Below are 25,873 nucleotides of genomic sequence, written 5' to 3'. Positions count from 1 at the left end.
TCAGGTTGTTTCACACTGATGCTTTATGCTCTAGTCCTTATCTGAGAGTACCGCTCTTTCTGCCGCTCCATTTGTGCTTGCTTGGTATAGCCTCTTTTCCCAGCAGGCTTTGAACCTGCTGACCTTTACAAATAAGCAGCATCATCCATTCTCAGACAAATAATTTCCTCTTCCTCCGAAATTCCTCGGCTCAGAGCTTCTGATATTTGTTTCCTTGTAGGCAGTTTCACGGAAAACCTTGACTTTTTTTCCAGGACCACTGTCCGCAAATACCACAAAATATGTGCGTCCTCAGCTTGTCGTCTGACGGAGGGCCAGCTATATCAGCAGGGAAGCGAAGGCCCTCTTTCTCACAGCTTATCTTCTCCGGAGCGCACACCGTCTTTTTAAACCCTCCTGAACGAGCACAAGCTGGGCAGGACTTTCTGATTCCAACCAGCAGGTCCTGAACCTCGCTGCGTGTCGTGTTCTGGTTTAAATGATGTGACTGAATGAACATTATTACATAATAACAGAGTAATAACAGAACTGAAAAGCAGTCTGGTGAGTTTCGTAAACAACTGAGTGCTCTTGAATTATTCCATTTTAGTTTGTGAAGACCATTTTAAACAATGCATCAGTTTTTTCTCCCCATCACAATTCTGCTCTACTTTGTATTTGCTCATCACACATCAACCAAATAAGAAAAGAGATCAAAGGTCATGAATTATTTTGTAAGGCATGGTATTTTCAGGGGAGGTTAACTATGTGGTCTAGGGTGGGGATGAGATGACTATGATTACTAAAATTGATATTTTTAATTTAAAAAAAATCATTATTTTTTTTTTAAATATGTATCTAAAGCACAGCAGAACAGATCTGAATGAAACACTAATTTGATGAGGAAGATTTCAACCTTCTGTGGCGAACCTCATCCCACAGCTCCGTGACCATGGCACAAACTGGTCTAGCGCCCCCCTAAATTAACAACCCCCCCCCCCCCCCCCAACATCCAATCCAATCCGCCTGGACTGGACCTCTCTCTCTCTCTCTCTCTCTCTCTCTCTCTCTCTCTCTCTCTCTCTCTCTCTCTCTCTCTCTCTCTCTCCGCTCCTGCCACTTAGCGCCGGAGATGAGATGCCTTGCTGAGCAGGTGCGAGCATCCTGAAGGACACGCAGACGGACACGGGAAAGGGTAAGGACAAGCGGCACCTGGGGCAGATGCAGGAAAAAAGAAAAACATCTAAAAATGATCGTTTGACATTATTTCGGAGGGGTTACTGGGCGCTCTCATTTGAAAGCTTGGGAGATCAGCGTTGTTTACTTCGGGCTGGCTGGGAACTGGGGGTGCTCCGTGCAAACCTTCCGCAATGCAGATTTGTAAACGATTAAGATCTAAAAAAAAAAAAAAAAAATACATAAAATAGAATGAACATTTCCATGCGTCGTGGTCGATGCAAGAGTGAGAAGCGGCTGGTGCATCACGTTGCAGCGATGGATGCTCGACGTGCGCGTCCTGGAAGGCGTTGACGGATTATTGCTCATAATTGGTTCATCTCTCCGTGTGTGTGTGTGTGTTTCGGAGTTGCGTTCTGTGAATTTCTAATTCAGCAAAATAATCAAAACAAAGCCAGGGGCCATCGCCTCACGGGGCCGCAGATAGCGACGATGAATCAAAGTGCTGCCTGCCTTGCAGCCAAGAGATTAAGGCGACTGTAAACAGTGGCATACAGATGAGCAGAGACGCGTCTCCCGGCGCGCTCCCTGCTGATTGGGGCATGCGAGGCTCGGTTCCGTGGCGTTTCCGTCCAGACTGAGCTGTAATGTCCGCCTCGAGTCTGCCGGTGGAGTTTTTTTACGGTCATGATGTGGTTCTGCTGAGGGTGTCATGGGCGCGTCCTGACCCACGGCTTCAGTGGGAAGAAACTGCGCCTGCTACGTGTTGGTCAGGTCACTCGTGGACACTTCCAGGGGTAATCTGGAGACGTGATATTGGCTCAAATATGAGGAGAAATCATCATTTGTTTAGCGGCTGAGGTGTCAGCACGGATTCTTTTAAGAGCAGTGACCAGCGTGTAAGTGGGCACCTTGATGTAATCTGCTTAATGTTCACCGAGAGTTCAATGGTGGTGATGAGCTTGTCTCCATAATGCTTTTGGTTACATGCACAGCTTTTGGTTATATACACGTAGGTGCATCTCAGCAAATTAAAATATCATTAATATAATTTATTTCAGTTCTTTAGTTGAAAAAGTAAACTTCATTGATTTATTTGTGTCAAGTGTTTCTGTTGATTTCGATCAATATTGCTTACGGCTAATTAAAAATTACAATATAATATAGTGGAAGATCAACTTGATTTTCATCTTGAATGTCGGCCTCTATATGTCCAAATAATGCAGAGCATTTGCACTAGAAATTTAGTTTGGGCTTCTTTTGCATAAATTACTGCATCTGTATTTAAGTTAATCGTTTTAATTACCTGTATTTCTTCTGTCTTTGCAACTATTTTTGTTGTTTTTATCTCTTGATGTAGTTATCCCTGTTGTTGTGCAACTTTTTTCTATTGCACTTTTTCCTTCCACTCAACTTTCCATTAATATGCTTGGATACAGCACTCAGTGAGCATCCAGCTTCTTTAATAATGACCCTGTGGTTTACACTCCTCGTGCAGGATGTCAGTGACTGCCTGGTTTGACGGAAGTCCTCTGCTGTTTAGGCCATGTTTGTAAAAAATTCTGTAAGAAAATTATGTAGGTCTAATGGCATATTTCAAACTGTCAGAGAAATAGATTTTGGAGTTCCTATTAACTTTGAGTCATAACTATGATAAGGTTATCCTCTTTTTGAATTACTGAATAAAAAAATTCCCTTTTCTAAGATTTTCGAATACATTGCGAAGCGCCTGTACTTGAATTAATCATCTGCTTTTAAAGCTAAAATAATAAACCACTTTTATATCTTTTTTTTCCTGCTTTTGTTCAGTTATTAAAAATAGTTTTAAAAAGCGAATGGAGTGACATTTTCTTGATCTTTCTTGGTTGCTCTGATACAGTTAGGTAAAGGGCAGTCTGTGCAAATTGAAGTGCATTATGTACTCTCCATTCAAATAACTACCTTTCAAATATAGCTCACATTCTAATTTTAATATTTTATATTCAGCTCATATTTTATGCATCTATAGATCCTTTGGGAATTAAAATAATGGATGTATCTAAAGCAGGGAAATGCTATGAGAAGCTAACTAGGGATTTCCAGACAGATTAATTCTCACTTTTTGATGTAAACATAATATTGTGCAACGGCATGTGCAAGAGGATGACCTCTGTGAAAAATGCATCAGAAGAAAATAATTGACAAGAAGATCTTTGAGAAAGAAATGATTTTGTGTTAAAAAAAACAAACAAATAATATACCATTGGACTGTTGCGCACATGGGTTGTTAGAGTATGCTTTGTGCTTGGTTTGCAGCAGGTGGTGAGGGTGTCTTTTAGTGAAAGAAATTAAATGAATTAAATATTGGCAGCATTTGTCTTTTGGAAATCTTAAGTCTGCAATAAATGTATTTGTCATTTTGTTTAATACTCAACTGCAACTTTACCACACCCCACACCTTGCTAGAATATGGTTGGACCCCTTTTTGCCTTTAGTGCTGTTTTAATTCTTCACATCATAGATTCAGCATTGCTGTTGACACGATAGCATCACAGATTCCATGGTATTAGAGGATCTTTTTTGACTGCACATCCATGATATGAATCTCCTGTACCACCACACACTGAAGAGGCTCCAATGGCTTGAGATCTGGTGACTTTGGAGGCCATTCAAGTATAGTGAACTGATTGCTATTTTCAAGAAACCACTTTGAGATCATTTAAACTTTGTGACATGGTGCTGTATCCTTTTGGACCTAGCCATCCAAAGAACAGTACTGGCATTATGAAGGGATGGGCGTGGTAAATAACAGTACTTGGGTATGCTGTGGCATTTAGCCAAAGCTTAATACACTCTGGGGCCGACAGTGGGCCAAGAAAATATTCCCTAAACCCTCGCACCACCACAACCAGCTGGGAAAATTGATACAGAGCAGCATTAACCAAGCAGTCTGCTCCAAGGTTTGGATGGTATTCTGCGCCAATCAGACTGGACAGATACGTACAGATTTTTTTTTCCTGACTTACTGGCTGCGTTGATGCTCCCTCAAATCAAGTATTCAGGCGAGAGTTCGTACCGTAAATTTCAGCAATTCCTCCAACATAAACAAGTCGGCAATAAACGTAGAACTGCAGTTTCTGCTCGAAAAAGCTCAAAGATTGTTGTTTCACTTAAATCTGTTTGCTGTACTTCAGAGCTCCAAACAGGGATAAGTACACTGTTTATTGAAATATTTTAATGATTTTCCATTGAGCAGCGGGTTTTCCGGGACAAGCCTTTATGGGGAACAACCTGGCTAGAAATTGCGTACTGTTTACCTTGTGGTTCAGAGATTTTATTTAGTATTTTCCCAAAAGCGGATGTGTTTTACTTTACCAAAGGGTCTCTCTTCCTGTCTGACTTATAGATTTACTGTCGGCCTTTACTTGCTTGTAAGGATTTGCTATTTTACCTGGTGTTACCTTCCTACCATCTCAAACCAGTCTGCCCATTCTCCTCTGACCTCAACAAGGCATCATCGTTCACACAACTGCTGCTTACCGGATATTTTCCCTCTTTTGCTGTAAACCAGATGGATGGTTGTGCATTAGAATCCCAGTAAATCAGCAGGTCTCAAGCTAATGGTCATATTTTTAAAGTCACTTTTATCCCCTTTCTGCCCCATTCTGATTCTCCGTTTGAACTTCAGACATTAGTTACCTGCACTACGTCTGAGTGACTACAGGCATTGAGTTAACGCCCTATGATTGGCTAATTCAGTTTTTGCATTCACAAGAAATTTAACAGATGTTAGCTCAGAGGTTTTTCAAAAGGTATCCTACACTGTCCCCTGACTGGAAAGACATTAGTTGCCAGCACTGCCGTCACAACACGTCCAGTTGGGTTTAGAAATGCTATTATGGAAATGGTGAAAAACACAAACACAGTCTTAATCTTACACCTGCATTATGGGTACTTACAGCTGTTTATGACCCCTCCTGTTAGCCAGGGAACAGACATCGGCAGGAAAAAAAAAAAGCAATGGTGTTGTTGCTTCATGCAGGTCAAAAGTGCTGGAATTCCTGATCTCAGTAAGGAGCAGCTTTGCACAGTCTCTGAAGAAGGGCTTCTGACAGCAAGGCTTACACATCCTCGCAAATATGATATTGGGATGAAGCACAGGCGTTGTAATGATGAGTTTTGGTGCAGACCACAGGGCCTCATTTAAGATGACAGAGCTTCTTGCTGGAGACTAATGAGCATTTCTTGGTGATTTTTGATGTCATCAGTCAGAAGAACAAATCAGCACCTGCTATGTTACAGTTCCTCTGTTATTTTCTCGTACTGAGGGAGATTTACTAAATCACAACCCTGCATTTCATGATCGTCAGCCTCTGGCAACAATTTTTAAGCGTTTTGCTGGAAGACGTTTGAAGCACCCCTCAACCCTGTGCACTTTTGATTCTGTGACCCATATTTTCATGTTGGTTTTGTTTTCCCATTAGTGCAAGTGCGAAATGTATGGCCCTGTAGGTTCTGACTGAATCTTAGCCGCAATGTGGCTGAAATGCCAGAGGAATTCCATCGTCGTCTGTCAGGTGAAGTGCTTTTCTAAATCTTGTAAGCTCAGCGACAGCTAATGCATCCTGTGCCAGGCTGTGTGCACCCCGAGGACCGACACGGTGAATGAATTTACCTTTCTAAGAGGCAAGCTAACCCTCCATGTGCAGAATAACTTTTTGCATTTTATCTCCTTGTTGTACAACACATTTTGGCTCAGTGTTGCCATCGTTTGTATTTTTTTCCCTGCACGATGAGAGAATTTATCCAAGAGCTTGATATAAAGATGACAGGACATCCGCTGCAGTCTGCGTGCATCAGGTGTTGATGAACTCAGGCTTACCTACCTGCGCTCTTAACCCATCTCTGGCACCTGAAGAGATTCTTTTTAATCAGGTTGAAGACTTATGCCGCAGATCTGTTCCTTTTAATTTCCCCAAGTTCTTTATTGACTGTCTTAATTTAAGTAACAAGCCTTGGATGATTGCCCCCCCAGGATTACAGCAATTTTAGACTCATTCCGGCAGATTAGATTGATTTCCAGATGTCCTTCCCAGCCTTGGGTGAGGAATATCTTGTACAAAAAGTCAAGGCAGTAGCTGATCTGAATGCGATAAATGTCGTTTGAGATTCTCATAATGGTCTGCATTTGGCAGCAGCAGGGGAAAGTTTGTTTGCCACGTTCATTACTTTGAATGCGGTGCAGTCACACGGGAGGAAATATAAGCGCTCGTTTCGAGACAGCCTCTGCAGATGAGCACTTTATGCAGAAACACATGCACAAGCATGGGCTTTTATTACCCAAACACACTTCACTGTCTGTAGAAGAGCTTCTTTGTTTCTTGCCTACAAAAAGATGAAAAAAAAATAAAAAAAGATGCAACGCTCTCGTATTGATGCTTCAGATTGATTGCTCAGCAATTTACACAGCAGCAAATCAATAGTGAGATGCACTTATGGTACGGCCGAAAGACATGACGTCTCTGGTGTTTGCCTGGAGACAGACCCGTTCTCTGTTCAAGCCTGAGAAGGAGAAAGAAGCACAGTCGCTAGTTACCATCCCTTAGTACAGTTTGCACCAATCATGCCATTGATTCTCCCACTCTGCACTGCTTTATGCCGTGTGTGCATGCGGGCTTCAGTACGGAGCCTGGAGCCAAACACAACTACAAAATCCTGATAAAACTGCACGTGTGCCCAGCCTGTCGACCTATCCGGCTTGAGTGGTGACAGAAATGTGGCAGTTTTCAAAAATGATCAAACAATATGTAAATCCAATTCAGGAGTCAAGATGTTTGGTTAATATTTGGTTCATGAGAATAAGAAGAGAAGAGCTTTGGAAAAACTACAAACTCCCTTTTTTACTTCCAAAACGAAGTCGATGTTTCACAAATTCAATATCTAAATATTTAGTCCCAATTGAACTAGTCCTTATTTTGTGTTTTTTTATGTTTGCTTAGGTTAAAGGTTGTCTTGTGTACTGTCAAAAATAATTGAAAGTGCTGCCTTTTGGTGTTTTTACAAATAAAATGAGGAATTTTAATAATTTTGATACGGTGTTGTCAAGAGACTGACGAGTCTAGAATTTTACAATTCAGTTCTGTTCAGTAGAGGTATTATCTAGCTTAATAAAAGACTAACCAATGCAGTCTAGGCCACATTTAAAGGTTCATTGTCAATAATGGACAAGAGTTAGCAGAGGATTTACGGTATTTGTATATATTCTGTTAATCTTTCCAAAAAGTATATTTTTACTCAAAATATGAGTTGTGAAGACTCTTTCAGGGTTCTGTTGCTCTGTTTTGCTGACACAGTCAATTAAAAACACTCAACTCCAGGACTACTTCCTTTCTTACTTTAAAATAAGATTTTTGAAAGCTCACCTTTGTGCAGGATATTGCGTGTCATGATAATTTCATCATTTGTGAATGGCAGTTCAGACAAGCAGCCATTTTTGCGGGTTCATGTATCTGTGGAAACGGGGATTATAATAAGCAACAAGATGGCGCTTCAAAAAAAAACCAAAAAGAAACTTCACTTTCACGAGAAATACTGACGTTTTTATACCGTAAGATCTTGTGCCACAGGCTCTCATTACACCACTAGTAAATAATGTTATAGTTTACAGATTAAACAAATAGTGTCCACCTTAATGTGGACGCTAGCAATATCTGTTTACAAAATATATTTTGTCTGTGCTGACGTTCTGCTTTGGATCGTGTGTGTGAATCATTTATTTGTGCGTAACTGTAGGCGTTATATCAGCCACTCCTTTGTGTGAGTAAATTAAATGCACGGATGTTTTGTTTTGTCTGTTATCTGGATCAAATGAAGAACTGCATGTCTGAAAACAGCACAAGGCCAAGAATAGATTTATTTGATATCAGCTGCTGGATGTTTTTTGTCTATTTATAGTATTGAAGGTCCAGGATCAAAATGTAAAACAGATAATGTTTTTACTCGTTGTAAAAACATCAAAAATCCAGCCAACCCTCTAGAGTTAACTAAAACTTCATGTATCAGGGTTTTTTTTTCTCCTTTGCAATATCAGATTGATTCAATCTCTGTAATAAAATTATAAGCATCCTCAGTGACTCATTCTGCTCCCTTTGGTTTGTCTGTCTGCCAAAATGATGTCCCCTTGAAAATCAGGCTACTCGTTCCACATCGCGATAAAGAGGTCGGGAGAAGCTGTGACGTCTACCTCTGTTACTTAGAGAAGAAACAGGATGACAAATATCAACGTTATCAATGTGATATCACCCATCGGGCAGAAGGTTCAGGGGCAAGGGCAAGGATTTGACTGCTGCTCTTTGGAACGGCCGAAGAGCTCTATTTTTCCAAAAGCATAACTGAGATAAAACAAAAATTAAGATTTATATCCTTAAAGAAGTCGCTGTGGTCAATTATATAATGCTGTCTATGCATGCATATATGCATGTGAGGCTTTATAATGAGTAGCCAGTGTACTACTGTATTCCTCTAACCCAGCTTGCCATGGATGAAAAATTAATGCCAGCAGAAAATGACTGCAAATGAAAGCCATTTAATGTCTGTGCTGGAACATGTGAGGCACTTTGAATTTAATTGCTTCAATCTAAACCATCTTTATCGTCTAAAATATAGGATTTGTTGATTAAGTCGTTGAGTGCGACTGAACTTGAGAGCCAGGGCAGATTTGAATCTGGTCTCAAAAAATAATTTTCTCTCCTTTGTTTAGGTTTATATAATCCAGGAAAATCCACAGGGATTTATGGAGTCATTTAAAAAAGGACATACAGATGTGTAGTTTTCATCTGTTTGAATTAGAATCATGAGTCCATCAGAGAATATTTGAATTTTTTATCATCGTGCCAGTCCAGTCTTGTGTGTTGAGTGCCAATAAAATCCCCTTTTGCAAAACTAAAATAATAGAAGCAAGAGTGACTTATAAAATAACTAATTACACTTCCATTGGTGTTGGCTAGTGCTTAAGAGGCTTTAGTTTTAAATGGTGATAACAAGCAGAAGTGAGACAGCTCTCCTTCTCAAGGTCAATGTTCTTAGGACAGTTACCTCTAATTAAGTACTCTGTTTTAAATATCTAAATGTGAATGGGGCTTAATTAAACTGCCCCTTCAAGTGTTGGATTGCCTCTTGTGCATTTATTTACCGTTTCACTGAGCAGAGAGGTTGTGTCGCACCACGTGGACCCATTTCTCATGCGGGAGGCTATAGAGCCATCTGTTTTTGTACCTTCATAGCTGTGTTAGTAAAGGTTGACTTTCATTTTGATGTTATTTGAAAATTAGTAAACTGGGTGAACTATAAAGGCATACAGTTGTTCACAAATGCCTTTACAGTCTGCCCCAGGGCAGCTGTGGCTACTAACATAGCTCACCACCGTCAGTGTGTGTGAATGGCTGAATGACTGAATGTGGTGTAAAGCGCTTTGGGGTCATTGGACTTGATAAGGCGCTGTACAAGTACAGCCATTTACCAATGCCTTTTGAGAACTTTGATATGCTGTGTAAGAAAAGTGTCCAAGGTTCTCCAGCTTTGGTACAAATACAAATACCACGGAGGTCCTTTGTTTGCCATTTATTGGTATTCAGAATAACTTTTATCAGTTGTTAGCAAGGAGGGTTGCAGCGGTGCAGTGGTTAGCATGGTTGTCTCGCAGCTAGAAAGTATTGTGTTTGTATTCTGGATTAATTTTCTCCCATGGATGTGTGGTTCTCTCTGGGTACCCCAGGTTTCTCCCACAGACCCACCACCCCAACCTGCAAAAAAAAAAAAACAAAAAAAAAAAAAAAAAACATGTATTTTTGGTTAATTTGCTTTTTCTAAGTTTGAGTATGTGAGTCTATGGTTGTTTGTTATGTGTGTCTCTTTCATACCCTGTGATGGAGACCTATTCAGGCTGGACCTTGCTTTTCACTCAGTCACCTCTAGGAACTAGGATGAAATACTTGTGTGCTACTTACTGTGTGTTGCATTACAATTTTTTACCCCAAACATCCCGGCTTGGTTCTGGGAATGGCATCAAAGTTTAAAAACTCGGAGACCAGGAGATTTCCGATTTCCGTTTTTTTTGGGTTTTTTTTGCCGAGACGCTAAAACCAGAGCAATCAGTAGTTATTTATGTTTGGAGCAGAAGCGACATCCCACCCTTTGTGTGTGAGCTCAGTCGACGAAGACAGTAAAAATAAGGTTTGTTCATATTTAAAAACAGACTGAATCCCTACGGGGTTGAAATATTTAGCTATCTCTTGTGTCTTATTTTAGTGCAGTTATCATCAAAAAAAAAATCAGCAGGCTGGTGAAAAGGAGCTCCATAGCAGGCTGATCCCTGAACTTCTGGATGAGGATGGTGGAAATGTATGAGGGGCTAATTGCCCAGAGGCGAAGTCTTCCTGCACATGAACGGAATACTGAGGAAGCCAGGCTGTTGGAAAGCTTCATTATACATTTAGGGCTGTCCTGTTTTCCTTCTCTCTGGACAGCTGGACAACTAAGTTGTTTGTGGATCGATAGTTTAGCTTCCTATTTGCGTCTATATACAGTAAGTAAAGTGCATTTAAACCTGAGAAATCCCATTACCTTTGGCAGAGATGAGGAAATAAAGCACTAAGACCCTCAGTAAGTGCTGCTGTGATGACTATTACCCAGTGTTTACCTGCATTGTCTCTCTGTGGACCACCAATAGCTATAATCTTGATCTGGTTTTGTCTAATTTTGAGAATTAATGTTGCTATGGGTTCATAAATATCCCAATATCCTGACAATTTGGGTTCTGGTATTTCTAAATCCTTATTTGATTGGTGTCATTTCCTGGAGGTGGAATAGCACTGCAAAATGCAACAGGATCAATTAAACGTCATTAGTTTATTGCTGTGATCTCCGGGCCAGCTGATTGTGTATTAATGCAGCTTGATGACCGGAGCCTGGCTGAAGCTCGTGTGTATTGATCCCACACTTCAGGGGAAAAGCCTTTTGTTTTTCAGTCCACTGCATTCCCCAATGAAGAAAAAGGCAGACGGAGAAGGAAAAGGAGGGGAAGTGGGGTTGAAGTATTTACAAGAAAGAAAACAACAAACAAAAGTTTTGGAGCTCTCCCTTCATTCTTTAGTTCAGTGTAACCACAAATAAAAGCTGGTGCTGCTGTACGGCTCGTTATGGCTGTGAGCCGCTGCTGTCCCCTCCTGGCTCCTCCGTCGTGCTGCCGGTGAATTCGTGTTTCAACGGTCAGCCTCCGAGCTCCTGGCTGCATCTTTACATGAAGAGACCATTGAGGCGGGCAACATTAGCATTCAGTTGAAGCGAGCATGACAAACAGGTTGGTTTTCAATCAACAAACATGTTCTTATGGGATCTTTTCCAGCAGTCTAAACTCAGTACTTTCATTGTGTTGCTAATGAGCATTAAAAAAAAAAAAAAAAGAGGTCGAAGAGCGTTTAGTGTACTCTTCCTCAGGGTGACGGGTGCAGTCTGCAGCCGTTGGTAGTCTGCGCTCTGAAATGGAAAAGCTTAGAAAAAGGGGAATACCCTGGCAGCTGGGGTGTCAGAAACAGAGTGTAAAAGAATAAAAGTCAATATTTAGGATGTGAAAATCACAAAATCGTCCATAGTCGATTAACAGAAAAAAACTGTCAGGTTAAAAAAATATGCATTTCCAAAAATCTACAGAAAAAAGAAGGATTTTCTGTTATTCCGGCAGCTGGGTTGTCAGAAAAAGTCTGTAAAAACTGACAAAAAACATATTTGTCTTAAAAGAAAACATCCACTTACCTTAGTTAATTAACAGAACTAAGGAAATCTTTTTTTTTTTCTTTCTTAACAGTAACACAAGAATATCTTTATGTAAGAAAGCTTCCTTAAATGTTATCAAATTTTGGATTCTGGAAACTCCATGTGAAAACAAGTTTCTCTTGTTAAAATAAGGAAAATTTCCATAATTTGTTCCAACTCTTAGTCTTAACCTAGGAAGAATGCACAAGATTCAATATCAGAGTCATTTTCTGCACAATAGTGATTCATTCCATATGATTCAATAACAAGAACTGTTTTATTGTGGAATATTGATGAAACTGTAAAAAAAAAAAAAATGAAGACCTTGTCTGTGGGACCACCGCCTGCTTGACATGATGGAGACGTCTTAGAGGAAGGGTTATAAGAAAAGGTGTTAGTCCTTTTTAGATCAAAACTTCTTCTATTATAGGCTCAAGAAAGATAAATTGTCGTGCTCTAAATCCTGGTGCATTTTCCACTGGGCCTAAAATCCAACACAACCACCACAAAGTTCAATTGCACAGTCATCCCTTATGTCTTATCACTGCCAGCATTCACCACTCTCTAGGCTTTTTTTATTTTTAAATGTATTTATTTTTTGGTAGCGCTATAAAATATTTGGAAAAGTTAAGTTATAGTTGCGTTGTTATTATACAGATAACAGGCAGCAGTTTTATTTTAGGTTGAATGTATGCATAGAAGCTTTGAACTTTTTCCCTCTAAATCTCACACCCTGGATGAGTCACAGATAGACTCTCACAGATATGGGAGTTCCTGTCCAGCACCATCAGCTTTTTTTGCTGACGACCTAGCTTGTAGAGGACGCACAAGAAAAATACAACATGGGAGACCCAGTGCTTAAACACACAAAGAAAGTTCTACTTAGATGTTTTTTTGTGTTTAATGTTTTCTCTGCACGAATTTAAACCGACCAGGCAACAGAAACCTTCTGGAGCTAAAAGAGTTTTGTTATAAAAGTAAAACAGTGTAATGGATAACAGAAACAGGCTTTGCTAAAGAACAAGCAAGAAAGAACATGTTCAGGTCATTTTACCCCTTTGCACCTTTGTAGTTTTGACCATTCCTCTCCAACTTTTCGTGTGAGAAATTGTCATCTGGCCCAGGGATTTTACGCTGACTGTCCCTCAATTTCTCCTTCCTGAAAGGGGGACATTTTGTTCCCGGCTCAAAAACATCTGGTTAAAAGTAGTCTTCTATGTCCTATTCATAGGCTGCTGTAAGGAGATGTGATTTAACAACTCCAGTAAATATTAATCTTCAGCAAGTGCTGGATTCTACATATTTCTGTGTGATGCAAAAAGATAAGGCATGCATGATTTAAAGGAAAATATGTAACTGCAATAGGAACGCTTAAAATTATGATGCCGATATTGATAAATGTAAACCCTTTTTTTGACTCTGTATTTCTATAGCATTATCGATGGCCTCACCACTCTCCTTCAGCTGTATGTCACTCACTAAAGTAGACATCAGGTCCGCATATACGGACAGTTAAGGTCTGCCAAAATGGTCAAATCTATTGACAATATGAAAAGCATGTGAAAATGACACCTAAAATATAGTAGCCTGCCAAATATCCAAGCAGTCCTTTTAAAAACTGGAGAAGATGTAAATTGACTATTTTTCTCATTTATTTCTGTTTTACAGTAACTTTCTTCTTGTTTCCTTTTTTGTCCTGAATACATACTCTGACCATTTAGTCAGACCAGTTCTTGGGAATCTTCTTCTTTAAATCTTCTCCCTTATCAATTTTAAGTTTAACTCAGTGATGTCTATAAGATACAATACAATTTAAAATATTGCAGTTTGACAGTGTTTATGTACTTTACCATTTACAGAAAAAAAATCCTTCAAACGAAATCTGTGAATTCAGGTTTTATTTGTTGTTGTTGGTATTTTTTTTGGGAGGGGGGGGGGTATATTTGCAACATTCATGCTACAAACTATTTAAAGGACCAATAAGCAATATTTGGTGCTTGGGCAATGTCTGTAGACCAAAACAAGACGTGTATCAAGCCATGCCTCTTTCTACCTCGCTCCAGCACCAGGCACCCATTTCCCCTTCTCCCCCATCGGCTCCTATGAGCTTATTTGCAAAGGTTAAAAACAGAGCAAAACAGCATCACCTTTCAGAGGAACATGCCAAGTGAAGAAGTGAGTAACTCATAACTTTATAATGCTGGTAGCAAGAGAAGGTTTTGATCTGATGGGCATACTCTCCACCATTTTGTGCCTGGCAGTGGCATGTTATGGACAGGGAGGGGGTAGGCCCTGAGAAGCAGCGGTTCACGTGCACGTACGCTGTGTAAACAAGGGATTGGAGAACAAAACAGAGAGATGGTGTGTGACGTTTAACCATTGACAATCTAAAAAGATACCTTTAGTTCTTCACAAAACTATTTTTTAGTTCTAATAATGAAATTTTGCTTGTTTCTCCTTTAAGTAATGGAACTTAAAAAGTTTATTCTGCAATTAAGCTGTATCTTATTGTACTTTTTTCATTTGCAAAACAGTGTAAACCTACATGTTTCAAACATGCATTTTAGTAACACAGTATGGGCTGTTAAATACCTCAGTTTAACTTGTATCCTAATATATTTTCCATATGCATGAAACAATCTGTTAACAAAACAGAGAAAAGGAGTAAATCAGGCTTTTATTTTTATGTTTTTGTATAATTATGCAAGATTGATACAAAAAACTATTTCAGTAATCAAACAGGGACAGTGTAAAGGTGCCATTTTACAGTATTTTCATGCAATTAGCAATTTACTATAGCAATTAGCAAAGATTCTGTCAAAACTGAGAGGGATCTGTTTTTTTTATTATTTTAAAGGGTGAACATACTGTCACATCAAAGCAACACTTTCCGCTTATTTGGCTCACACTCACACGAGGTGATGTAACAACCTACGTCATGTTTTCGCATCACCAGTGTGTCTGTGTACCACAGCCTCTGACTAGCAGACATCCCTGGACAAAAGTTCATGTTTTGTGTTGCCATATCATTATTCAGGCCTGCACAGAGCATTCTGGGGGAAGCTGCCTGACTTATGCATGAGACAGGAGCACTAATCACGACCCAGATTTTATTCCTTGGCTGAGTTCATGGAGGCTGCAGGAGCTTCTGTTGCAGCCTGCTAATTCATGCTGCTCACATTATTCCTCATTATTTTACTTTGCAACAGCAGTACGCCCTAATAAAGAAGAGACTGCTATTGAACCCATAAAAACACACAACATGTTGTCTTAGAGTTAATTATCTTTTTGTTGCAATTATCATGAGTCAGTCTGCTGCTTTAGCAAGTCCTCATTGTGATGGAAAAATGGGGGGGAAACTGTGGACGCCAGCTTCTTAATTATACATTTCTCTTCTCTGTGTTACTGTGGAGGAATTTATTTAAAGAGGCGGATAATAAAGATGCGAGTGAGGGTTGCTCTCATTAAGGCTTGTCTAGACCAAAGGAGGTGCCAGCAATTACAACACACAACCCTGTCTGACTGACAATAGTAGGGCACGGCGGCGGACAGCTTCCACACTGTAAACGTGCCAGTATACAGACTGGTGTCATCGGTTGGATTACTTATGAGCAGAGGGCGTCCAGAGGTGAACGTGCGGGGAGAAGGAGCACTAAATCCTTTTCTTTCCTCTTGCTCTTTTCACACATGCGTACCTCCCACCCACCCCCCACCCCCGCCTTACATACGCAGGCTCTTATCTGTAACCCACAGCTCCACTCATGCTGCAAACACAGAGGACCACTGAGTGGAGGACAGTCAGGGAGAAGAGCAGTGTCACAGGAGAGCAGGCACCCCTCCCCTCCCATGCATACGTGCTAAAACACAGTCATAAGTACAATGGATAAAAAGGGGAGGGGCTACAGCTACTCCTAAATCTTTTGAACTTGTGAGCAAAAATAATGCAAAACCCGGCTTTTCTGTGTTATGGAGGGGGGATGGGAGTAATTCTTTGTAGATAGACAAGAGCACATGATGTTGCTCGCTGTGACCAAATGACTATGAATCGGTTTAGAAGAATCATGTAACCTTATTCGTCCTAAATCTAATATCCCACAAAAACAACAACATGGGTTTTGATTTTCATTGCTCGTACAATGTTGACGTGACCTTACAGTTTTAAGGTTGGCTACATCAGTTGTTTTAGAAATGCTCTACAACAGACGGTCTTCATGATTTCAGTCGAGTATGTTATCTTCTTGTTGTTTTACCATCATCCAAAAGTAGATTTTTTTTAAACCATAAAGTTTGCTGGCATTTTGAAAGGTTTGAGACATTATATTCACCTTATGCCTCAGACCAATGCTGCTTTGCATGCATTCTTAGGCAGGACTGGACTGGGACCCAAGCACGGCCCCTGGCATTTGATGGTATAAGATATGCAGAGACACACGACACACCAGAGGATATTTGGACACATTGTATTGTTTTATAAATCAAAATACTGCACAGTAGCCTACATGGAAGAGAGTAACCATGTCAGAAAATGTCTATGCTTTCTCTAAAAAACTTTGGCAGAGATGGCCAGAGTGCCACAGTTCCCAACCTTTAGTGAAATAGGTTGTCAAACAAACACTGATAGAGATGTACTTTCAGTGTTTAATGAAGTATTTTGTTTATATAAATTAAACAATTTGGTAAACAGCAAGGCAAAACATCAATGTTGAATAATGTGTCCCCTTACAGTAAGATATTCACTGTAGAAGCAACCTAAATCATTCTCATTTGTCACCTGGGATGGAAGAATCATTCCCTATAAATAATCGGTCCTCCCCATCAACAGTGTCTTAGTCGCGTTTTTCTCCTTTCAAACCTAGAGGTACGATCCGGAACGACTTTGGTGCAGTGTGTAGCCTGTGTTTACTTCCTGATTCCTGAACCAATCATAAGAGAGTTCCCAGGGTTCCCAAAACAGAGTGCAGCATTTGTTAGCAGATGCAAACAGTAAAAGAAGCAGATTAGAACTAGAACAAACTACAATATCATAAACCTATCTGGTGTAAGTCAAAATTCAGTGGAGATTCTCAGCAACAACGGACTGTTGAGTAAATGGTGTGTCTTTAAAGTAAATTATGAAAAACAAGAGAATGTGAGAGAGACAGAGAGAGATGCAGAGAAAGAAAGAGAGGAGGGCTCAGTTAAGGTAGAGTTTAAATAATCAAATTTTACTAAATTAATCTAGTATCTCATTTTGTACCCAAAAATTGTAAGTAGTAAGTAAAAGTAGTACTAATACTAGGACACTAAGAGGATTTTTTTTTCTCAAGTAAAAAATAAAAAGTTGCTATCCAAGAAATTAATCAATTGTGAAAAAGTATTTAGTAAAAAGGCTCCTTAAGAAATGATTAACCGATCGTAATATCTGATTTGTTATTTAAAAGTTGTGTAACAGAAAAATATGAGGTTGTGCTCAATTCTGGTACTTTAAAGACTGAAATTAAAAAAATATACAAAAATCAACAGATTTTTGCATAATAAACTTTTTTTCTCAATAAAGTTTTTCTAAATAAAACTTAAGAAACCAACAGCTAGTTGCATTACGTAATTTTGGTACTGTTACTAAGTAGATATAATATAACATTAAAACAACAACACTTGTATACAGTCACAGGAGTACTTTCCTTCTTCGAGGGCTTTTAGTAGTCGCATTTGTTTTGTTTCCTCATCTGTTGGTAATTGATGGAAAAATAATACACTGAGAGCAATCCGGTTACACTTTGAATGCACGTTGCACAAACTTACCGAAGACAATGAAATTTAAGCTTCCCCTGTGATTGTAGGTGCAGGCAACAACTAGTCCGACATGTCTGAGCATCACAGAGACATGTTTACAGGTGTCGGATTAGCAAAACAGGCAAAAAGGAAGAAATTTAGCCAAACAGCAAACCAGTTGCTTATAAAAAAAAAAATACAGCTCACTATTAGATACCAAAACATAAATCTTTACAGCTCTACTGATTTCATACCTCTCATGCCTTCTTGGCTCTCTGGTCCAGAAAATGTAGAAGCTTGGGGGTATAGAGAAATCAAGCTAATGTGCTTGTTTGAAGAGTAATTATACAAAACACTTTTAACCAACTGAGATCTTCTTTTGCTACTGGATTGACTCAGGGAACCCAGATGCGTGGGTTTTCTGAGTCCTAACAGCTTTTGAACTGTGTCCAAACAGCTTCCCAGCAGTGAGGAGATGATTTCCTTATGTAAAGCGGTAATCGTGTTATCCCAAAGCCAGAAAGCTTCCAAACATCAGCAGGTCCTTAAATGTCTTCGCTGAGTAATGTCATAATGTAGAGATTCATTTTCGCAGGCCGGCATTTGTTTTCACCACAACACTCAGCTTTTTTTCCCCCCTCCGTGGTTCTAAGTGGGGCACCTGTTCTGTTTTCAGAGCCATGATCACAGTGTGGGACTTGGCCAGCAGACGTGAGATGACTCAGGTCTTTGCCCAGACCGTTCTCATTGTCAGGCGGAGCACAGGCTGCCGTTCAATAGGCCACCTGACTGTGGCCATGTGCTCGCTACTAAACACAAGTGACTTGTTCCGCTTACATGTACACCCTGTTCCAGACGTGATTGGCAGTGGTGGAGTGCCTGCCGATGCTGCTTACATGCAAAGACTGTTTTGGCTATTGAACAATGTAACAATCACGTGTTTGTATAGTGCCACGAAGTATTTCTAAGGCTTTGGCACTCCGTTGGACCACAGCAGGAGGAACGGAGGAAATATGGAACAGCGGTGAACCTTCCCAGCAAGGAAAAATTGCACCAGAAGCACCTAAATGACTCAACCAGGAGGCCACGACAAAGTACTGCAGGTCTGGCTTGCCTCAGGTACAGTCAGTGTTACGGATTCAACAATAAGAAAGAGACTGGACCAAAAACGGCCTTCATGAGAGAGTGTCAGTCCACGACAAAAAGAGGCACAAAGCATTTCAGAAAAAGACAATTATAACACCAGTAAGACATGCTGAGGGTTGTATAATGTTGCCCATGGATCTAGATGACTTGCTAGAATTAATAGCCAATAAAATAGCATAAGGGGGCTGTTACGTTTTTACATCAGGCCAGGCTGTTTTGGATAGCTTTCTCCATCTATCCATCCATTTTCTAACACGTCTATCCCTTGTGGGGGGCGGGGGGGGGGTGCTGGTGCCTATCTCCAGCTTTCAATGGGCGAGAGGCGGGGTATACCCTGGACAGGTCGCCAGTCCATCGCAGGGCAACACAGAGACAAACAGGACAAACAACCTGGATAGCTTTCTCCCTTTACTAAATGAAATTACCACTGAAAACTGTGTATTGTTTTGATATTTGAAATTATTATTTTTTTTTTCTGATGATCTTAAACATTTATGTGGGTCAAAAAAGTTAAATCAGAACCAAGCCGTCACGAAACAAATGCTTTTCAAAGCGCCGTATAGTAACGACACGAGGTTTCTGGCATTTAAAGTAAGAACCCATGTTGATGGCAAACCATTTCTCAAAGAAGTCGCATAGGAGAGCCAAATAGAAGGCGATTATTATTTCACACATAAATGCACCCAAACAAAACGACTGCTGAGCCTGCAGGGCCAAAAGTAACACAGCGAGGCTTCCTGATGGGTATGTATGAATATGCATGCTGCTGCATGGCACAGACTAATACATTGTGTCAGTCAATTGGTTCACAAAGCTGAGCTTTGTCGTGTCTGCTTTAAACTTTGGAGGAGGTGTCTCTTGTTTGAACTACTCAGCCCTAAAGGGCCTCTGGAGAAATTTCCGACATCTCTGATCTTCTTATACGAGGAGGACTATTTTGTGTTGAATACATTTGCTCATGCACAGCTTAATTACTTATTTATCAGTAAGATCACAGGGTGTCTGCAATCCTACTCACCCTGGAATGATGATATTTCATTTGGGATTCACTGAGTCGAAGTTACTTTAATAGTGCAGTTAGTAATAAGTTAGAAAAGTAAACAACTCTGCTTCTGGTGTGTGCTTCAGAGATTTTTAAAGCGCCGTTAATGTCTCTTTCCGAGTCTCTTTGGGCGTTTCAGACAAACAGGCAGTGTGTCTCCATGCAAGAGCTGTTTAGCAAGCGGAGAGGGATTCTCTGTTTCTCTTTTTCCATGTGCTGGAATAAGTTTTGATTCCATCCACTTCTGGCTTGCAAGGACTTAAACAAAAGAAGACAATCCTCTGCAGGGCTTGGTGTGTATTAAACTGAAAAGCTGGTCATTGCTGCTCTTGGCAAACAGGGTGCCGTTGAATTGAAGGAATGGGACAGTGGGGAGCCACAACCAATTCATCAAGTAAAATCATTCCTCAAAGCTTGAGCAGATCAGGAGGACTTGCTTTCCTTTCAGATTTTCATTTCAGCTTCAGAAGTTGTGTGTGTTGGAACTGTAAGGTTTAACACAAAATTATAAGCGAGGCAGACACGACAGGCTTAAGTTTATTTATAGAAGTTAAACTGAAAAGGCTGTTTGATTTTTGTCCTAATCACATTCAAAGGACATTGCTGTATTCCCTGCAGTCAAAAGCACCTTGATTAGAACGTTAACCTACTAACTTGCATTTTTTTTTTTTTTGCTATTTCAATTTGTCCTCATATCAGCCTGAAGGACAATATTATTTTCTTGCCGGTGCCGTATTGAACCGTGCCAATTACAACTCCTACACATTTGGTCAACTTCACACTTGAACGTGTTTTATTTGGAGTTTAAAGAAACAGCAGTGCATAATTGTAAAGAAGAAAGAACATGGCATGTGTTTTCAAGTGATTTTCATGCTGTTGGGTTGATGTGGCGTGAATGGAGCAGAACAATCCTTGCAGCACACCAGTTAGAAGCTGCATTAAACCTGAGTGGAGGTTCTCCTTTCAACAGGACAGCAACCTTAAACATAAAACCCCAGCTACAGTGTTTAGATTAAAGGATATTTGTGTTAGAATGGCCTAGTGCAGTGGTTCCCAAACTGCAGTAAAACATATAACTATAAAATAAACTACAATCTTCTTTAAATCGCAAAACTACCACTTTTAAAGTGTAATGGTTTTGCGCTTAACTGTTTAACTTATTTGCTGTGTAATTGAATCAAACATTGCCATCAATATTTCTAAATAACCTCTAAAAATTGGTAATTTTTCCAGTCCTTTTTTCACCATGCCCCCCCCCCCCCCCCCCCCCCCCCCCCCCTCTGCAATTAGACTAAGCCTCCCACTTTGGGAACCACTGGCCTAAAAAGGACAGACTATTGAGAGTCCGTGGTAAGAGTTGAACGTTTAGGCAAGGTAAGTTTGTTTAAAATTAGCAGAAACATCAGGTCTTTGGATGAGCAAAGCTGGTGAAGGCATACCTTTGTTAGTGGGGGTTCTACAAAAGTACTGATCAAGGGAGGATTGCAATTTAAATGCACGCTAATATTTCTATTACAAAACACTTATTGTTTTCTTTAGGTGTCACAATTATGCATTGTTCAGTGGGGCCTTTCACAAAAGCCTATTAAACACACTAAAGTTTGTGTAATGTGACAAAGTGTACTCAGTACCTTAGGACTGTAACGGTTGACTTCACTTTTATTGTCGGCCACGGTGTCTTATTCTCCTACATCCACCTACACACCTACTCTCCTCTGAGTTGCTGGCTTTCTCTGACAAAGCTGACAGGGGGGGGGGGAAAGCAGGACTGTTTGTTTGACTGTTTGAAACTGCATCAGGAGACGGTACAGAATAAAGGCGTTGCACACATACGTGTGAGAATGGTGAAAGCCCCCGCCAAAGGCTTGTCTGCTCAGACGGCACCTGCAGTCTATTCAGACAGTCCTCCGAGCGGATAATGAAGACAGCACAGCCCGACACTGAGATGTTGCTTGTGAAGAGGAAAGGAAACGGGGTGTGCAGGCAGCTGGCGAAAGACTCCCGTTTGTTCCGACATCGGCCTTTATTTCACTGAAGTAATTATCAGACAAGCGAAGGCTCACTGTGTCGTTCTCCTTCCTTTAGTTGTTGGAAAGACATAAGTAATATGTTTAAATTCGCTGCAAAGAAATAAGAAAGCAAGGAAAAACCACGATTTGTCTTGGCACGTAGTGACATAGACACGAGTCCTGGGTCATGTTCTGTGACCTTATTTGCAAATTAACTGTCAAAGCTATTATTCCACTCCACAAAAAAATCCTGGACCTCGGGGCTTTAGATCGCCAGAAGACATGGAAACATTTATTTATTTATTTCCATGTGCTTGGTTTGCTGTGGGTTTTAGTCTTTTTATGCCAGAGCTGTATGTGCACACTTGGTTGAATAAGGAATAGTAGTGACTACTATTAGGAATGCAGCCATATTGGTGATCAGGTCTCATGAATACTACTCAAAGCTGAGAATATAGATTTAAGCTGCAGTATGGGTTCTTATTTCTCTAAATCAGTACTGTGTAAGTTCTGACCCATGTATTAGCGTCATTTGAGCTGCATTAACAGATTTGTCAAGTCACTATCCAGCACTTGTTGTGTATCGATGCTCCCGTGTTGGCTGCCCTCCTTAAAAACCCGCCTATGTAACTTGAGAGGGTCAGATCCGTCACTGAATGGGACATGTGACATAAAGCACCGCTCTAGGTCACATGTCCCATTGTAGGACACAGCACAACAAAGCAAACAGATAGGATACTTACCTGATCAGGCATATGTTTGGCTCTCTGATGCCGGATTTAATCTAGAGGGGTGAATGTGGCCCTGTCTTTGCGAGTAACTCAATGACTTCTCAATTTGCTGGTCCAAAATGGTCTGCTATCAGATTCCAAAACGCGGAGGGAGACCATTTAATTTCGTGACAGTAGTAAGCTGCCAGAGGCCTTCAGGGGCGCTAAAGCTGGAAGTTACAGGTCTAGCGCCCCTAGTGGCTAACTGTTACATGGTTCTGCTTTAAATCGATTGAAAGAGCTGGTACAAAATGACATTTTACATGAATATAAGCAAAAGTCTGCATAAAACAACAAAGAACATTTGAACATTAACTGGTGAGGCATTGATAAAAAATAGTCCTTAATTGATAAATAAATTAATTGTAACCTTTATCCTTTGAAAATGTCTCTGCAAAGTTACATTTCTTTCATGTGTAAATAATTCCTTGTATTTCTGAATACATACACTGCACAGTTCTTGCAGCTGAGAGGTACATTTAATCAGTTACAGATCTGTACTTGCTTTTATGTGAATACTTTTTTCTTATACTTGTTTTTTTGTAACAAACATATTTCCTCTTGTCTCTTTGCATCAAGTTGCCCTCTTTACATTCCATTTTGTTCAGCAAGCATGAAAATCGCCCTATTTAACAATGCTTTTCCACGTCTTTCAGGCCGCAACATTTCTGGAACCCCCCAGAAACACCCACTGACCCGTTCCTTTTAAAGACGTGAACTCGAGCAACAGAGTTCAAGTCGCATTTTCGGGTTTATCTCTATTGTTCTGCAGATTGTGAGGTTCTGGCCCCCAAGGGCAAAACCAATTGCTGATCCAATCCTAAAAAAAGCAGCATTATGAAGGCGACATACATCAGTCATTGTAAGGCTAGACTGACCCATATGTACAGTGAGTCTAAGGAGGTAAGAGCAGAGGGTACATATCTTTTCAAATTAACCTAATCTAACTCGGCATCTAAGAACTTAAGATGTGAGTCAGACTGTTGCACGCTAATCCAAACAAGAAAGGTCACAGAGCTTCACAAAAGTATTGAGACTACTGAGAGCCGGTTCATATTTTTGTTAACAACCACAAACATGTAAACATGCAATTGCGATGTTGTTGCACAATCTTGCAATGGTGATAATGGGTACAATTGCATAATATTTTTCTTTTTTCCCATTATTCCAATATGCCCAGCATCTTCTGTGGGCTTTAACTTCTTAGTCTCTAAGAACATACATTTAGTCTGAGCATCAAGCGCAGTTAAAGTCTTTTGTCAGAAAATCACAGCTATTCATCTGGGATTGGCTTGTATATTTAGCACCATCCAGCTTCCCAACGGCTATGTAAAAGGCGACTTCTTATAGCATTCATTCAATAATGGCTTTCTTGTTCACACTGTTCCATAACGCCCAGAACTGTCAAGCGCAGGACTTACAGTTTTTCTCAAGGTGAGAATCTCTGCAGCTCCTCCAGAGTGACAGTGGCTCACTGAGCTCAGTATTTTATCTTAGCAGATGTGCCAGTGTTGTGGTTCTTGGTCTTTCTGTTGCTTTTTCTTCGGTAATTTTCTCCAACAAACCCCTGAGGCCTTCAAAGATAATGGTGATTATGCTGAAATAGGGCGACGTAAACATTTTTATTTAGATATTTAGAAAACAAGATGTACCACATTGTGTTGGTCCGTCACATAAAATCAGGATACAATACCCTGAGGTCTGCAGCTGAAAGGTGACAATATGTGAAAAATTCAATACTCTTGTAAGAGGCTAATGAATAAATCTTTAGTGAGTTTTCCAAAGGAGGCAAGATCGTTGTTTATTTCTGACTCTATGAACAGACCCTGTTCCCCTGAAAGACATGGATGTGCAAATAAACTACTTGCACAACTTTCCGTTTTAACCCTCCCTGCTAGCCTTGCTGTTACATGAAGGCTAGCAGATAAACTTCTGGACATTGTTCAGTTCCAAATCCACAAATCCACTTTGACAGGGCAGACAGCAGATGACAGGAGAAGATGGACCAACTTCCTGAGGGGGAAGGAAAGGATGCAGAAAATCCAGTGAGACTCTCAATCCCATTATATTTGCCTTGATGACTCCTCTGGTGTAGAAATCAATACAGTCCGACTGGCTCTGGGGGCACAGGCCCCACCGAGAGGATGAGACTATCTCCAAAATATCCATTATAGATGAGGGGAGAAATGAAAGGATGGAAAATCAGCATAGGGAGAGATAACGGAAAAAGTCAGCAATTTAACGAGGGCTTGATAGGCGGGGGGTACTCAAGAAGTGGATAATTGCCGCAAGACATTATGATTTGATGCCAGTTTTTCTATCTCGTGTTTATCGTGTTTGGTTGTTTCCAGCAGAGTTTCTATTTATCCAGTTGTGGAATCACCTGTTTTTTAATCCTTGGTTTTGTTATACCAGATTCATTCCCATGTGTGTATCTTTGTCCTCCCGAGTGACTGGCTCTCTTTAAGTCAATGCCCTATTATCACTCGTCATGTCTCTGTAAACACTCATATGTAGCCCCCTCCCCCTCTTATTATGCCCATCCTCTATTTCCTCCCCCTCCTTCTTCTCAGTTTGGTGAGGTCACAGCTGGGAAGCCCTGTGATTTGACAGCTAAATGTTTACATGAGGTTGCATTAGTGTGTGTGTGTGTGTGTGTGTGTGTGTGTGTGTGTGTGTGTGGGTGTGTGTGTGTGTGATGGAAGGGTGCAGGATGCCATGGCAGCGCCTGCTAACAGTTTATCCTGAGGCAAACTCCTGAAGAGAGAATTGCAGCTGATATCAACGCTGTCAACTCAACGCTAAGGAGACTGCAGACGCTTTGGAGTGTGTTCACCTCAGGTTTGTAGTAATTTGTGTACATGTGTGCTTGTGTGTGTGTGTGGAGACCAGCTAGAGTTGAGGGGAAAGTGGAGAAGTTTGCTTTCCATTTTGTGGTTATCGTAAGCGTGGGCATTTGTGTCTCTTGCTCCACTCAGCCCTGCTGTGGCTGCGGCGTTCTGCCCTCTGCAGAGAGAATAGCTCGTTATGTGTTCTGGAAGGAAGCGTCCTACCTAAAGCTGAGGAGCTGCACATTTGGATGAAGGATGAACCTACTGGAGCATCATGTATGTTCATGTGCATCTGTGTGCGCGGTGACTAAATTTTTGGCTCTTAGGAGAACATGTCTGAATTGGATGGCAACGTTGGTGTCTATAAACATTTGACTCACC

The 25,873-nt window shown here is 40.5% G+C and overlaps 1 protein-coding gene across 3 annotated transcripts in view; it reads left to right on the top strand.

Moving 5' to 3' along the window:
- The first annotated feature begins 1,079 nt into the window (after window positions 1-1,079).
- cntn1a (contactin 1a) overlaps window positions 1,080-25,873 on the top strand; it is a 91,203-nt gene continuing 66,409 nt past the window's right edge. For 2 of the 3 annotated variants that reach the window (XM_036147386.1, XM_036147375.1), the window contains exon 1: window positions 1,080-1,174. The gene's annotated coding sequence lies outside the window, so the exon portion shown is untranslated. Of the gene's footprint in view, window positions 1,175-25,388; window positions 25,503-25,873 lie in introns of those variants that run through there. The other variant, XM_036147383.1, reaches the window with a different exon arrangement.

This window comes from Fundulus heteroclitus, chromosome 2 (assembly GCF_011125445.2).
Source record: "Fundulus heteroclitus isolate FHET01 chromosome 2, MU-UCD_Fhet_4.1, whole genome shotgun sequence".
NCBI classification, from domain to species: domain Eukaryota; kingdom Metazoa; phylum Chordata; class Actinopteri; order Cyprinodontiformes; family Fundulidae; genus Fundulus; species Fundulus heteroclitus.
The sequence above is the reverse complement of the archived record's forward strand: the minus strand, read 5'-3'. Positions and strand labels throughout refer to the sequence as shown.